General features: G+C 32.4%; 1 protein-coding gene across 1 annotated transcript in view; it reads right to left on the bottom strand.

The window, feature by feature from the left end:
* Positions 1-16,835, bottom strand: part of GAS2 (growth arrest specific 2) — a 153,549-nt gene that overhangs the window by 114,018 nt on the left and 22,696 nt on the right. The gene's annotated exons all lie outside the window — the stretch shown is intronic.

The raw sequence follows: 16,835 nt of genomic DNA, 5'->3' as shown, positions 1-16,835 counted from the left end.
TGCAAGGCAAATGCCCTACTGTTGTCTTATTGTTCTGGCCCATTAAGATAAATTTTAAGTGAAAATGGCTATAGACTTAAGCAATAGTCAAATGGATAATTCATTATATATTTACATCTATTTACAATACTGTAAACCTGTGTCTATAAGGAATAAAAGGGAGAAAGAGAGAAAGAGACAGATAAAGAGAGACAGGAAAAGAGAGAGAGAAAGAGGAACAGAAAGAGAGAAGAAAATTTTCTGAGAGGAAGACAACAGGGAAGTGTGGGAGAGAAACTAGGGAAATGTGCCATCGTGAAGAGTGTTGCACATTATATAACTAAAACTTAATCATGAGCAACTCTGTATATGTAGGGGGGAAAACCAACTGTAATTTGAATAACCTTGTAACCACGGTGTTTAAATAAATTAAAAATGTTGATTTATTGGGACCAGAGCGATAGCACAGCATTAGGGCTTTTGCCTTGGACGCAGCTGACCCAGGACGGACCTGGGTTTGATCCCTGGCGCCCCATATGGTCCACTAAACCAGGAGCAATTTCTAAGTGCATAGTCAGGAGTGGTCCCTGAGCCTCACCGGGTGTGGGTCAAAAACAAACAAACCAAAAAAAAAAAAAACCTTCTATCAATTGATGGAAGATTAGTTATTACCATAATGGTGCATGGTAATAGCATCATTGCCCGATATCCAGGTATGTATTATTCATGGTGATCACAAAAGAAATTCTGGTTTTCATATTCAATCATATTAGTTTATGTTTACTAACTCCAAGTATTATTCCCTATCTAAACTAAATTTATTAAAGTTATTTTCATAGTTTTCTTATTATGCTACTTCTTAAGAAGAAATAAAACACTGGTTTGACAAGAATCCATAATCACTTGATGCCAATGGAAATATTATGCACACATATACAGAAACCCACTATGTGTCTTAAGTCAACTTTACCTCACTGTTTCCAATTGAATAATAAAGCACTAGGATGCAAGCATAGCATGCATTTGTTAAGAGCATAACCTTGGACCAACATTAACCAACTACTCTTTCTATCCAATTCATCACCAAATCTAGCTATGAACACCAGTCTCAATATATCTCAAAACTCTATTTCCTTTCAGTGAACTGTTGTCAATTATGTCTCATGTCACTTTTGGCACGTACGTTCTCTATTCCATTCACCTCACTTTTTTTAATCCAATCACATCATTAATATCATTTAAAAGTATGTTTATCTTGTTCCTGTATAAATCATTTCAGTGGTATTACAGTGTTGTCACTGTCATAGCAATGCCAATCAAAAAGACTAAGTTCCCATCTTGTCTCAGGGATCTAGAATTAGAGACTAATATCCAAACACAATGTCCTTCAGTGCCATAAAGTCATCATGCACCTCTACATAAAAGTATTTCACATGGGATCGTTTCTATATTTGTAACCTTACATGATCTCTATGCCTTTCCATCAGACTAATTTAAATATTCTTTTATACTCTCATGTAGCCATGTAATCAAATTATTATGTAATTAGACATATTACAACTGTAATTCAGCTAGCTAATTATTGGCATAAAATTATTCTCCTCTCTCCACTACTCCAGGGGGTACCCTGCTCTGCATATTGTAGATGTTTGGCAAACAACTGTTGGATAATTGAGAGAATGCCATCAGTGTAATGTATCCTGTGGTGATACAAATTTGGGAATTACTGGTAAATATCATCGATTCAGCACTTACCATTGATGCCTATTTTTCTATGTTCATATTTTATTTATCTAAACAGATTGTAAGCACTTTGATCGGAGACAGAATATTTTACACTTTATTTATTAGGATATTTGAATTCATCAAGTCAGTAAATTCTCAGCTAAAAATCTATGAGAGTTATTCAAAGCTAACTTACATAATGTGGTGACCCCAAAATAACATTAAGCAGAGAATTTAAGGAGTTAAAAGTCCAGTTATAGATAAAATCTGTGAAAATGCTTTTCTAAGAAGAAATAAAGGTTATAAAAAGAAGATTAAAAAAGGGGCCCTGAGTTAGGTGGGATATGATCCAGGAGTTCAGTAAGCAGAAAGAAATTCTTATAAACTCTTGTAAAGATCTGGATCTTTATGCCAAGAAAAGAACGCAGCCATAGGAGAATTTTATACTGAAAAAGATAAGATCTTACTTACATTTAAAATTATTTAGTTTTTAATCTACATGAAAAGCTTATTCTACCCAAGAGTAAATTCTCAGTAGCAGCCTGCTTTATTATCGTATCCCATGGTATTCATTAAGTCAAGAAAAATGATCTGATATTTTACTTTAAAATCTTTCAGCAATTCTTAAATATAGGAAATATTACAATAAAAACAAGATAGGCTTTGGGTGCTCATTTAAATTTATAAAGGTGCTTATACTTATATATTTATGCACATATTTGATATTTAGCTAAAATACTAATATTTTGTAGGGGTGTGTCTCCTAGATAATTTTCAAGGGCTTAGGGCTAACCTGTTACTCAGGCAGACATTATTATTACAAAGGCTTCAAAATCATCACGTAATTGCTAAAGAGAATATGGTTTGTAAACAAGATTTCCTGTTCTATAAGAATGAGTCTGACTTACTTGCTTTCCTATTCTTCATAATAGCTGGTACATAATAGATTCTCAGTAGATTATCTGAGCTTATTTATAAATTAGTTGACTTACTCTCAATTTGAAGCTTTCTTTTTACCAAGGGTAATTCTTGTAACAATTGCTTATTGGGCTAGGTTTCTAATTTTTTATTTATTTTTATTTTTACTTCAGCACATATGTATTCTTAGATTTCTTACATGAAACAGTAGGCATCAGAAAGCCAATTTTGTGTGAAATTAGACATGACTAACAAACTAATATAATCATAAAATATACCTAGACAGTTTTACTCATGATATGTAATGAGTTCTCAAACTGCTAAGTGAAAATAATAGAAAGTATTCATATTGCCTGCCTCTAAAAGCTTACATACAGTTGAAGTTCTATATATTATAAACTAAATTACCTCATCTAAAAAAAACATTATGCCATTACTTCAAAATGTAGCAGCACCACATACATACATTGGACCACACACACTGATATGCTTTTCCCCTTATTATTTGGTCCGTTAAAAAGACTTTAGTTTGAAAATCTGTCACTGTTCTCCATTAAAAATAGCATGCATATTCATGATTGATTTGTTTAAATGACCTACATTTCTCCAAAGCATTTTGCAATGGCTCATTTAAACATAATTAATTTTGTGAGAATGACTTTCTTGACATCGGATTCTGTATCCACAGTTTCTGAAATAGCAGAGAGCACAATTAATGCTATCAAATATCATGAAAACAGTTCCTCAGCTATACCTCCTTTCCAATCTTGCCTGCTCATGTGCCTGCATGCAGTTAAGTGCAGGACGTGAGCATATAAGTGGAAGAGATGATTCCATCATGGAAAAATTCAATCAGTTTTGCTTTAATGTTCAGAGTGAAGAGGGGCACGTTTCTTCTAGTGCTGTGAAATTATAAAGATGACGTGTGTGTGTGTATGCATTTGTGTGTGAGTGTTTGAGAGAGAGATTTTCCTCTCTCTTATAGTCACTTTTTTAATTATTCGTATATTTTAGGTAAGTATTTATATTTATATTATGTTTATATGCTTTTCATGTAAACATTCATTATGCTACCAAATATAAGCTTATAGTACAAGTTTTGAGAAAGGCTTTCTAGTCTTGATGAAGGTTACTTTATCAAAATATGTGTATAAATTTGTAGCCTCTGGAACCTTGTGAAATGTCTAGGTTAGGTGTTACCACCATCTTTTCCTCCTTCCTTGCCCTCTGTTCCAGAATATGAAGGTTGATAGCAAAGCACAGAGTAATGCTAGGAATACTGTCTCTACATTTCTTAGTTCAGTAGTCAGCAGAAGCAAACTCTAAGATGAAAAGACCATTAGAATTTAGGGGGATAATGACTTTCCAGGCATCTGCAAATAGACTACAATGTAATATTCTTTTTTTTTTTTTTTGGTTTTTGGGCCACACCTGGTAATGCTCAGGGGTTACTCCTGGCTATGCGCTCAAAAGTCGCTCCTGGCTTGGGGACCATATGGGATGCTGGGGGATTGAACAGCCATACATCCTAGGCTAGCATTGGCAAGGCAAACACCTTACCTCTAGCGCCACCACACCGGCCCCTACAAAGTAATATTCTGTAACAAATAGGAAAAGGGCAGATATAGTTATAATAGATCATATTTTGATCTCATATTTTAGAGAATTTCTAAACTAATTTGGAATTTTGTCACTAGCTCTTCAAACATAAAAATGTCATTTTCTGATTGTCTGCCCCAATACTAATCTCATATTATGTAGATGGTTTAATTCTATTTCTCTCTGATCTCTACATATATCCAAATAGCTATACTTAAAGCATAATAAAATTTCATCTAGCACTTCAACTTTATACTATTTTAAATCATTTTCCTAAATTTCAGTCGTTTCCTTTGACACTGGTTCTCCTGACACCCTTCAAAGACACGTGTAATAAAAAAGAAGTATCAATTTTGATTTTTTTTAAGAAAGATCAAATGAGAGCTATTTAGATTTTGACTTTGTTATTATAAAAAGCATTAATAAAGGAAAGGATAGCGCAATGGTAGGGAAAAAAAGTCGAATTTATGTACTGAAATCCATTTAAAAACAGACACCAGAGGGGCTGAAAAGACAGTTAAAAAGGCCAGAGATCATACTTGGCATGCAGGAGAAGCTTCTATCCCCAGTACCATATAGTTCTCTGCGCTCCAACAAGAGTGACTCTTGAGTACTGCTGAATATGGCAAATCTCCAAAATGAAAATATGTGAATGAATCTATATAGGCATTTTAGGCATCAAAACGTAAGTATGTTTCCTATGTTTTATAAAGCAGATAGATTTTAATATATGAAAATAATTTGATTAATATACATTAAATAAACTATGTGTATAAAATGTAATCAGTGTACAATGTAGTAATTTATTTTTGTTTGGGTTTTTTTTTTGGTTTGTTAGTTTTCATAGAGGGTTTTTTGGTTTCTTTTTCTTCTTTCTTTCTTTCTTTTTTTTTTTTTTTTTTGGTTTTTAGTCAGATCAGACCCAGCTGTGTGCAACAGGACTACTGGCTCTTGGCTCAAAGATTACTCCTGGCAAAGTATCAGGGAGCAAATGTTGGGCTAGAGATAGAACCCAGATTGACTGGATGCAAGGCAAGCACCTTATCTCATTTACTATCTCTCAGGCCCTCTTTATATCTCCATCTCTATCATCATCCAGTCACATAATAATATATTCTTCTTATTTAATCTGTGACTGCTCAATAAATTAATTCAACTAATTTGATAAAACTTGATCTCAAGAGCTAAACAAATTCAGAGTAGACTCCTAAATGGAATGTCGCAGCATTTCTTATCACCAATACATATCAAAACATATTGTAAGTAATAAATACCAACATCCCTTTTCCCTAAAATTTACACACCAACAGCTATCAAATTTTATATTAATATATATAACTTTGACTCAATTATAAAATATGATACTCTAGATTATTAGAGGATAATAAAATATGAAAAAACTATACTTCTGTGAGCATACTTATCTCCTTTATGAATTATTCACTGGTTAATAAAAAGGACCATTTGTGGAGAGTTGGCCACGCCCAGAGGTGCTCAGTCCTTATTGATGGCTTTTGTTCAATAATCAGTCCTGGCAGTATTTGGATAACCACATGTGGTTCTCAGGATCAAATCAGGGTCAACTCTGTGCAAAGCGATCATTTTAATTACTATATTCTCCCTTTAATAAAAACACATACCATTTTTGACACACAATAGCAGTGTGTATTGCTCAATTTTACTAACACAGAGACTCTGAGTCCTTCCTATAGTTTTACAAAAGCTTTAATTTTACCCTGGTTGTTAAATGTTGTTATGATAGATTGCTATGTAAGGGTTCTTAGAAGAAACAATAACTCTTATACTTCCCTCACCATCTAATTTACTGAATAAAAGAGGCAGAAAAAAAGAAGCACACATACCCAAAATAGAATCCATGATAATACAATGTTTATGATTTTTTCTTTTGTAATTGAAAGTTATAACCCCTCATTACTGAAGCAATACTTTAATTCAAAAGAAAAATACAAATATTTTATTTCTAAAAATATCACTTAAGAATCTACTCAATTCTGCAATTATGTTTTATTTTACCTATTCTCAATGGTGAGCAAACTTAGTGATTTCTAAAAATCATTAGTTATTACTCATCATATCTATATCTCATTATCTCATTAGGAACATAACAAAGAGTACAAACAGGCCATGAGAAATAATTCTCAAACTAACAGAAACATTTGAGTATAGGTAGGCTCAGTTGCCATCACTTATACCTTTATACTGTGATTTGAACTGAAACAATAATTCAGCATAGCTATATATATATATATATGTATATATATGTATATATATTAAATCAAGTAAGATTTAAACTTCTCTGAAAATTACTTACTTCATCCAAATTTTGTCAGGACTATCAAATTTCCTATTAACCTTTTCCCTGATCCATAATAAATTTCTTCAATTGTATATTTTTATAGCAAAGTTTTTTATGATTTTGAAAATGAAAGACTTTGGAGCTAAAAAAGAAAATATGACCTGCTTTCTGATAATAAAAGTCTTCAGAATTAAAGATCAATTGTAAAGATAAAGATCTCTAATAATTATACTTTATATTTGCAAGTTAACAGCTATGCGAGAGTATTCATTCACTCATCATTTATTTACTCATATAAGACATATCTGTTGAAGACACATTTGTAAATACATATAAACTTTTTTGTCATCAAGTATAGTAAAGTGGCAAAGAGCTGAGCATAGATAAATATAATGAAATGATATGATGTTCAATAGATGGAAAAACCATAAATATGAAGGCCAGAGCTATCTACAAAGTCATGAAATACATGGAATGATTAAAAATAAGCATTCTCATTTAAAGGCATGTTCCCTTCCTCTGAGAAACAGTCCTCTCTCGTTATTCATTCTGAGCAAACATAAATCAAGGTAAGGCCCTGACGAAGGCTTAGCTGTTCATCAAGCTAAATAGATTCTCTCTTTATATATAAGTTTATTCTTGAAAAGAATATAAAAGTATATTTAACAGTTAAATGTTAATGTGCACCAATATATACAATTACTACTCCATGCTTATATATATTAAATTATATATAATAAGGTTAGTCTTAATATCTACATGTTAAGAATAAGAAAATATTACTACTGAAAGGTTAAGAATTTTCTCAAGGGAATAAATGGTAGAAGTGTGACTTAAAGCAAAGAAATATGGCTGCTTATTCACAATACTAATTTACAATGCTCCTATTCGCTTCCTCTCTTTAATGAAATACACAAAAACAAAAACAAAATACTTTAATCTGATAGTGGCACTCTGAAGTGATTGTCCATGAACCTGTGCTATATGATGTTTGGAAGCAATATAATTTCTTGGCCTCTTGAAGCTTTTAGCTTCTATTTTATGGCAGTAAAGAGTAAAGTTAGAGTATGAGATCTCAGAAAAAAAATGAAATGTTTGTAATTGGCATCAAGAGTAAAATTGGACAAAATATGAAAGAAAAACCAGCAGCCTATAGTTTTATTCATGAGCTGAAAAACATTTTTGAAAGGTCTTCCATTTATTCTATTTTAGTATTGCTTTTGACTGTATAACATATTATAAAGATGAATAAGATGTAAAATAAAATAAGTTATTTAGCATAATAAAAAATCACTACACATTTTATACTTTACATGGTGACAATATTCATCACAAAATATATATATATATATATATATATATATATATATATATATATATATATATATATAAAGGAACAATATGCTTCACTAAATTACTGTCTGGAACAATTCTACTGTATCTTTCCTGTATTTATGTGGGCACGAGTTTATAGACAGTGGACTCCCCTTTGAGTGCCAAAAGTAAATCGTAAACAATCCATGCCTAAAATGTATATAGCCCCTCCTATATACTACCCCTTCTCCCCCCTTCAGAAATTTTTCTATCCTTTCACCCAATCATAATCATAATCTGATATCCCTCTTTATTTAACTCTCTTCACTCTCAGTTCTTTTTCATATCTTTATTTAAACATCTTACTTACAAATATGATTGTGATTAGGTTTCAGTCATATAAAAAACACCCCCCTTCAGCAGTGCAACATTCCCACTACCAATGTCCTAAATCTCCCTCCATCCCACCCCACCCCCACCTGTACTCTAGACAGGCTTTCCAATTCCCTCATTCATTTACATGGTTATGGTAGTTCTCAGTGTAGTTATTTCTATAACTGCACTCACCACTCTTTGTGTCACTCTCAGTTCTTAACTCATTAGATACCAAGACCAACCTCCTGCCCCAATAAGCCATCACCCAGCTAGCAAAGCTAAAGGACTCCCTCTCAGCCCCACATCCCATGCCCCAGTAAGGAACTAAAATTAGCATTCCCAATGACTCTAGCTGTGTGGCCCTTTTTCTAACCCCCATCCCTCAAATGTGGACTGGTACATGATACCGGATTCAGCTTCAGAATAAGCTCCAGTGCAGGGACTCTACCTGATCCCTTTCTGCTGCAAATCATTTATCAAATTTAACAAGACCAGGGTGTGTGATGAAATGTACCCTAGATTTCACCCCCTCACAAGAATATCTCAAAAGACAACCAGAAAGCCTATATTTCCCTTATATGTTTAATACCTCTAAATTAATACCTTTGAGTCTGCTTATTCCCAAATGTAAGTTAGCCTCTTACATCACTGTATTTTTCTCCAATTACTATTTTTAAATTCATTTTTATTTATTTTTTCTATTATATATATTTTTATTTTTCTCTTTAACTTCACCTGTTTTGATTCTGCTTAGCACAAAAATGTACAAGAAAAAGTCTTGCCTGGGATAAAAGCTCAGGTCAAAACCAGGGCACAGAGATTTCGTAGCCTGACGTTCTGACCCTTAAATGCAATATAACATGGTACCATTCCTTTTAGCAAAGGCATACTTAAAAAGTGGGGGGAAATTTTACATATAGAAATAAGTTCTTATCTACTAGGGATAAGAACTCATACATTTTAAAATACAGGGGCGCCTCCCACCATGAACATGTGTCATGTAAATCCAACTGAGACTCCGAGTGATCAGACAGTGACCATCCAATCCAGAGCCCTAGGGCCCAGACATAGAACTGACACAGTTCCCTACAACAGCACCAGGAACTAAACTACTCCTGGGAAATTCCTAATACTTCTCTAGCACCAACTTGTGCCAGTTTTGATATAACACCAGACAACCAGGAAACGGCAACAACTTGATCTAAGAGCAGGTTGTCCAATCTAATCACCTAACGGTAAGATAAAATCAGAAGACATGTCATCCTTTGGTCTGTGCAAAAACCAAGATTGCTAACCACAGACGATTGACCTTGACAACTGCAACAGAGCAGATATTCTGGAAACATAATGAAGCTCTCTATTCTAGTATATATCCTGGATTTTGAATATCAGAGAATGTTTTGTGGCATGGTTTTTACCTATGTAAAGTAATCTGAGGTTATTATCTAAAGAAAGATATTTGTATTTTTAGAGTAAGTAGCAATGTAACCAAAATAACTAGAATTTAATGTGCAGACATGAAAATCAACAATTGCTTTATAAGAGTCTGCTAGATTCACTAACACAAACATGTCAGTCTGTGCAAAAAGACACAGAATTGCCAGAAACTACATAGCATAACATAGTCAAAACTTGAAGTAATCTGATATGCAATTTATAATGTGCATGTCACTTTTATTAAGTACATATTGAACTCTGTATTACAGTGGTGTCTAAAGAGATACTATTTCTCACTGCAATGGAAAGAAAGAAATGGCAAGGAAAGGTGCAATATGTTCTCTGAATTTTCTCTTGAATAATAATTCTGGTAACACGAGCTCCTCATTCAGCTGTGACCAGAGATTTTCAGGGTGACGGGATTACATTATGTCACTCTGCTTCCATTTTGCACAGCAGATTTGGTTGCCTAATGCAAAGTAACCTAATCAAACCTCTTAGATGACCTGCTCTACAGGAAAACTGACTAGTTTATTAAATATGGGCTTCAGTATAATGAAGATCTTTAAGATGTTGTTTCATAAAACAAATCTCACAACACCAATAACTAAAAATGAGAATCATTTTTATGACCTAATTCTTGATTTATAGACTCAGGAGCCATGAGTAAAAGGAGTGACATCAGAAGTTATCCCCTTTACTAGGCCAGAGAGATGATAAAGCAGGGAGGGTTGTCTTGCACAAGGTCTAATAGAGGGCCAGTCCCAGGAACCACATAAAATCCCTCAAACTCCCTCTGAGCATAGAGACAGGAGAAGTCCTGTACACAATTGTGTATAGCTAACTGTCCCAAAAGAAAAAGAAAATGTCTGCATTCCAGATAGTAAGTAAAATACCCCGAGAAACTAGGAAAGGGCATTTACCTACTAAACAATGTTTTAGGATCCAATTGTAGAGGCTTTATAGGTATATTATCTTTTTGTGAAGGACAATATGTAAATGGTCCTAGTTTGCTATTATAATCTAATGGTGATAGAATATTCATCTTAGAATATCAGAGATTACCAAACTTAACTTACTTGGTAAACCTATACATTGTTTTAGGCATGCTCAGCTGTACTCTCTCAGAAAGAAGTGTCATATATGGAATTAGTTCAATTTGGCTATAAGCTCTGTCTCAATTCTTTAAGTACTCCTTATCCTCACTACTTTTTCACACTGCTGGTTTTATTCTCTTACAATGTATATTTAACCCATGTCATTATTTTTATAACTAATTTACTTTTGGTGAGAAAAAGAAAGTCTAACATCTTTCTTTAGTAACTTAATGCCCGACAATGAAACCCCATTGTAATCTATCTTCCTAAGATGGTATTGCACAGAAACATTCTACTCAGGATAAAATGTTAAAGCAAGACATTTCATGGTTTCAGTCTAATGATATAAAGTTTTTCAGGTGTTGATGGATTTAGAGAAATAATAAAATGATAACAAGATCATTTGAATTGTTTTTATTCTTGTTATTTTTTTGTCTTATCAGTGGTGTTCAGGGCTTTCCCTTAGTTCTCTACTAATGAATTATTTTTGGAAATCTCAGAGAGTTTTATGTGGTTGCAGGGATTAAACTGGAGTTGGCTAATTGCAAGGCAAGCATCTTAGACCCTATACTCTCACTAACATTAGGAATTTAATTTTATATCACAAAGGAATTTACCTTCGTTTACTATTATTATGTGTTTTACTAATATTTTTTAAATCTGAAGAAACTGACTGTATAACAAACTTATTTTTGTTTGCTTAGTTTTGGGGTCACATCTGATTGTACTCAGGACTTATTTTTGACATAGCTCAGGGAACCATAATAGGTGGCAGCGTTGAATTCATGTTGACTCTATTTTTGCCCCCTATCACATTTTTACTTTATATTTTTCAGATTCAGATAGCAAGACATTTCTAAATCACTTCAGCCATATTCTCTCCAACCCAGAATTTATTATCTATTTTAATTCTAGCATTATATTTGCATTTCAAGTATAAATATTTTATGGAATGCTGGTCATTTTAGTCAGGAGCAAGATATGGAGATTAGTTTTATCACAATTGAGATTTTCTGTTCAAAACAACCCCACATTTTATCACTTCTACCATCCTTTTTAGTTTGTCAGAAATATCAAACAATAAGTAAAATTTCTGAATCTCTCCTAATGCAATCTTGTTAAGACATTCTCTAAACAAAATGAGCTATTGATTTTTGAGGTGAAAACTCTGATCTTTATGTATTATTTCATTCCTGGATAGTACAACATCCTGAGGTATTGTTATTTTTCAGATCAGAGTTCTAGTTATTTTTGATGGGCAAATGAACTATAGCATTTTATCTGAATACGATGTTCTTTCCCCCAAACAAGGATAGGATTTCACAATTAGATAATGAATGTTGAGTCCCTTCCTTGGAGCATAATGTAGCATTATTCTAGGTAACAGAACTTCCTTTTTTTTTTTTATTCTCTTTCACTGCTTGAGCTTCAAACCTATTCTAAACTCCCACTTCTTTGAAGTCAAAGGAAGCCCTGAACCCATGGAAACTGATGTCTGGGATACTGACTGTCAAGATAAATGAGACAAATGAAAAGGGATGTTAGGTGTAAATGAGAGACTGAACTTTTAAAATATCCTGCCACATGTTGATGCCTCAGTGGTGGAAAGACTCTTGCAGACTAATCAGCAAATCATTACTGGAATAAAAAAATAAGTTTATATTTAGTAAAAAGGGGGTTTATATAGTTGAACTTTCTCTGGACTAGGATGTGAAAGGTCATCCACGAATATAACAATTACTGTGTCTTAATTAAAGATGCCAGCTCTGAGTTGAGAATAAGGGTCAAAAGCAATATGAATAAACAATGGAATTACTGTTTCTTTTGTTTTTCTCTTAATATTAAAGTAATAGTAGATATTCTGTTGGTTTTTTTGATGAGATGGGATAGAGAATGTAGATTTTTAATTATAAGCCCTTAGATCCAAAAATATTAATATGTAGTAGCAATCTATCATATCTTTAAATATATAAACTCTTAAAATAAAATTATACAGCATATTACTACACACAGACTTCAAATTCTTTTAACAAACTATAGCCTAACTAAAAAATCACTTTTTTTACATGCAAAATGAAAAAAATGCAATGGCTAAAATTACTTGTAGTAACAACTGATGCCTAGAATCATTAATATTATTTATGTTTATATGGACATTAAGAATCTTTTTTCAATCCAGAAAAGAATGAATTGCATATATATAATATACATAATGAAAATATTAAAAGCACACTGTCTAATACATTTATTAAGTTATTTTCAAATATTAACATTTAAATCATTCAAAACTCAATATATACACACATACCAAGTATAACTTCTCATTCAAATGTGTACACAGCTGTAAATCTCCCTAAATTACCTATCAATCACGACAAGTAAAAATGCTGCTTTGAGAATGATGTCACAAGATGTAAACTTCTAGAAGAATAATATGAAATACTTTTTGTGACATGATTTATATTGGATCATTTTTATTGGTTTTTAAAACTAATTCTACTTTAATGTCTCCCTAGAAATTATGTTTCACTAATTCAAAGATGGGTGTCAACTTTTTTATACTCATAACTTTTGTTCTGAAATTTTAAAATGCCTACTGCTCAAAATAATTATACACATATATACACACATTCAGTTTTATAATCAGGCAATTTGTACCTAATTCGAACACTTCAAGAAATATTCAATGCAAACATAACTACGTGATTTTTACTGGGTCTAGTTTTATTCAAATTTAGATTTAATACTAATGAAATAGTGTACAACCTTATATAATATCTTGTTTTGAGAAAATGGTGAATTAAAACCATGAATATTAGCAACACTATATTTATGAACATTAGCAATAAAGATAAGCTTTTGGTTTCTAATACTTTATTTTTTCTCATAAAATATTAAAAAAGAATAGCATTCTATGCATTTTAAGGTAGTAAGGCTTCTACTATTTTGATTCAAGTTACATATTCTTGGAAATCAATATGAAATAAATCTGCCAAAGACACAGAAAAATCTCAGTTTGAACAATAGTGTCAATTTATAATTCAGAATAATTCGAATTTTAGCAATTTTGTAAGTGAAGTCATATGATTCCTTTTTAAATCTACAATTGTCTGTTACCACAATAGTTTTTATAATGATAAAATATATAATCAGAATGAAATTCATTTTATGTTGATAAAAAATTGAAGTGTTTAGGAAATGTTTCAAGATTAATAAAAATTTCCTGTTTGTTTACTTTGAAAAAGAATCCAGTTACTTTTGGTTTTATAGTTTGATAATAGCATTGATATATTTCAAAATAATTTGTTAAATGAGAAACAGCCTTAAAAACTTTATTTGTTTTATATGTAATTTTAGAGGTTAAAGCAAGCACGGTATACACATTTTCATGCAACTCTCAGATTAATATTTACAATGTAATTTTTTTCTCCTTTGTTTTCTTTTAAATTTAAAAATCTTTGGATATTAGCCCCTTATCTTATGGGTATTGGGTGAATATGTTCTTCCACTCAATGGGTGGCCCTTGTATCCTGAGCACTGTTTCCTTTGAGGTGCAGAAGCTTCTCAGCTTAATATATTCCCATCTGTTAATCTCTGCTTTCACTTGTTTGGAGAGTGCAGTTTCCTCCTTGAAGATGCCTTTACTCTCAATGTCCTGGAGTGTTTTTCCTACATGTTGTTCTATATATCTTATTGTATCGGGTCTGATATCGAGGTCTTTAATTCATTTGGATTTTACCTTAGTACATGATGTTAGCTGGGGGTCTAAGTTCAATTTTTTGCAAGTGGCTAGCCAGTTGTGCCAACACCACTTGTTGAAGGGGCTTTCTTTGCTCCATTTAGGATTTCTTGCTCCTTTATCAAAAATTAGGTGATTGTATGTCTGGGGAACATTTTCTGAATATTCAAGCCTATTCCATTGATCTGAGGTCCTATCTTTATTCCAATACCATGCTATTTTGATAACTATCGCTTTGTAGTAAAGTTTAAAGTTGGGGAAAGTAATTCCTCCCATATTCTTTTTCCCAATGATTGCTTTAGCTATTCTAGGGTGTTTATTTTTCCAAATAAATTTCAAAAGTGATTGATCTACTTCTTTGAAGAATGTCATGGGTATCTTTAGAGGGATCGCATTAAATCTGTACAATGCTTTGGGAAGTATTGCCATTTTAATAATGTTAATCCTGCCAATCCATGAGCAGAGTATGTGTTTTCATTTCCGTGTGTCCTCTCTGATTTCTTGGACCAGAGTTTTATAGTTTTCTTTGTATAGGTCCTTCACATCTTTAGTCAAGTTGATTCCAACATATTTGAGTTTCTGTGGCACTATTGTGAATGGGGTTGTTTTCTATTATTATTGTTGTATAGAAAGGCCATTGATTTTTGTGTGTTAATTTTGTAACCTGCCACATTGCTATATGAATCTACTTTTTCTAGAAGCTTCAAGATCTCTTTACTTTTTCCCATAGGGATGGGAATAGGTAGGTAGTATCTACCTAGAACTATTTTTTCAATTAATAAAATACAAAATTACAATCAAGGCAAAATGTGGTCAACTTCAAAGCCTTGCAACTATAGATTGGTTTTTACAATGGATAGTTTTGTCATTATAATTCTACCTGGAGATCTTATCTGAGCCTCAGTTTTATAATCTTAAACTTATAAAACAAAGCCAGAAAGCCTTACACTAGCTACTTAATAGTTATTATTTTTTGGATGCTACAAACTTAACAGTGATCAGTGAGTTCTTTTCTCTCCAAATAAGCCTCACAATTAATGGTGTCATACTGATCTCAAGAGTCTAGACATATTTTCTCTCTGCTTATTTCTTTGTGAGAAAATTTCTAAACGAATTATTTTAGTAGTAGCCATTGTTTTCTAATAAGTAACATGAAATTTAATTATATCACAGTGGAAAAAATAATTGATCTTAAATTCTAACATTAGTTTACACAGCACAAAATGTTTTAATGTGTGTCAATCAAAGTAGAGAACACTAAAGTTTAACAAAAGTTTATGTCTTTCATAGTATTTACTTTGGAGGTGCTCTTACACAAAATCACTTAGCATATATTTGATGGAGGATATATTCATATATTTGATATGTCCATTTGATGGTGAAAAGTAAAGGTAAGCCGTTATTCCCAAACTTTGCTGAACATTAGAATCATCCTCAGAGCCTTTGAATCATCACAGTACAATATAGGAAGAATGCCAGAAATTGGATTAGAATGTTCATAAAGAGAGGAAGCTAGGTCTCAATAATTCTAAAGCTATTCAGGTGAATGTACAGTGTGTAGAAAAGTTTGGAATGCACATATTAATTAAACTTCAAAGAGTTGCTTTAGAGATGAAAACATGGAAAGACTTTATACAATATAATACATATAGTCATCAAATATATTATTTAAAACTCAACTTAGCATAATTAAATTGTTTTAGGGAGCCTACACTACTGTTAGGATTTTACATACTATCAAATTCATGACCACAGTTGTAAAGGTTTAATGGTTTAATTTTTAACTTTCTTTAACACTAATTTTTTTCTTGCTTTTGTTTGTTGCTGTTTGGGGGCTACAAACATCTATGCTCAGGGCTTACTCTTAGATCTGCACTCAAGGAAGACTTCTGGCAGGCTCAGGGGACCATATGAGTTGTTGGGAATTGAACCTGGGTTAGCTATTTGCAAGGCACACACCCTCTCTACTGTAATATCACTTCAACCCCACCCCAACACCAACATTTTAAAAAGTTTTTGGCCCACAGTCTTTTGAACTGAGCACTATTCCTGATTCTGAGTTTATGATACATTCTTTACAGGCTTCGGGAACCATACAGGGTGTCAGAGATTCTAAGCTAGGTAGACCACATTGCAAGATAAACATCTGACACACTCTGTTATCTCTACAACCCAATGCTAAAGTTTTGTGAACTTCTTCCTCCTATATAAAAATGTTTAAAATATAATTTGGTTTATTCAAACTATATCAAGTATCACAGCTTTATCAGATCCTGGTAATAACAAAATAATTCAATCATGGAAAACAAATGCTTAATGCTAGTACTTATATAAA

This window comes from Suncus etruscus, chromosome 9, assembly GCF_024139225.1.
Source record: "Suncus etruscus isolate mSunEtr1 chromosome 9, mSunEtr1.pri.cur, whole genome shotgun sequence".
Lineage (NCBI taxonomy): Eukaryota > Metazoa > Chordata > Mammalia > Eulipotyphla > Soricidae > Suncus > Suncus etruscus.
The sequence above is the reverse complement of the archived record's forward strand: the minus strand, read 5'-3'. Positions and strand labels throughout refer to the sequence as shown.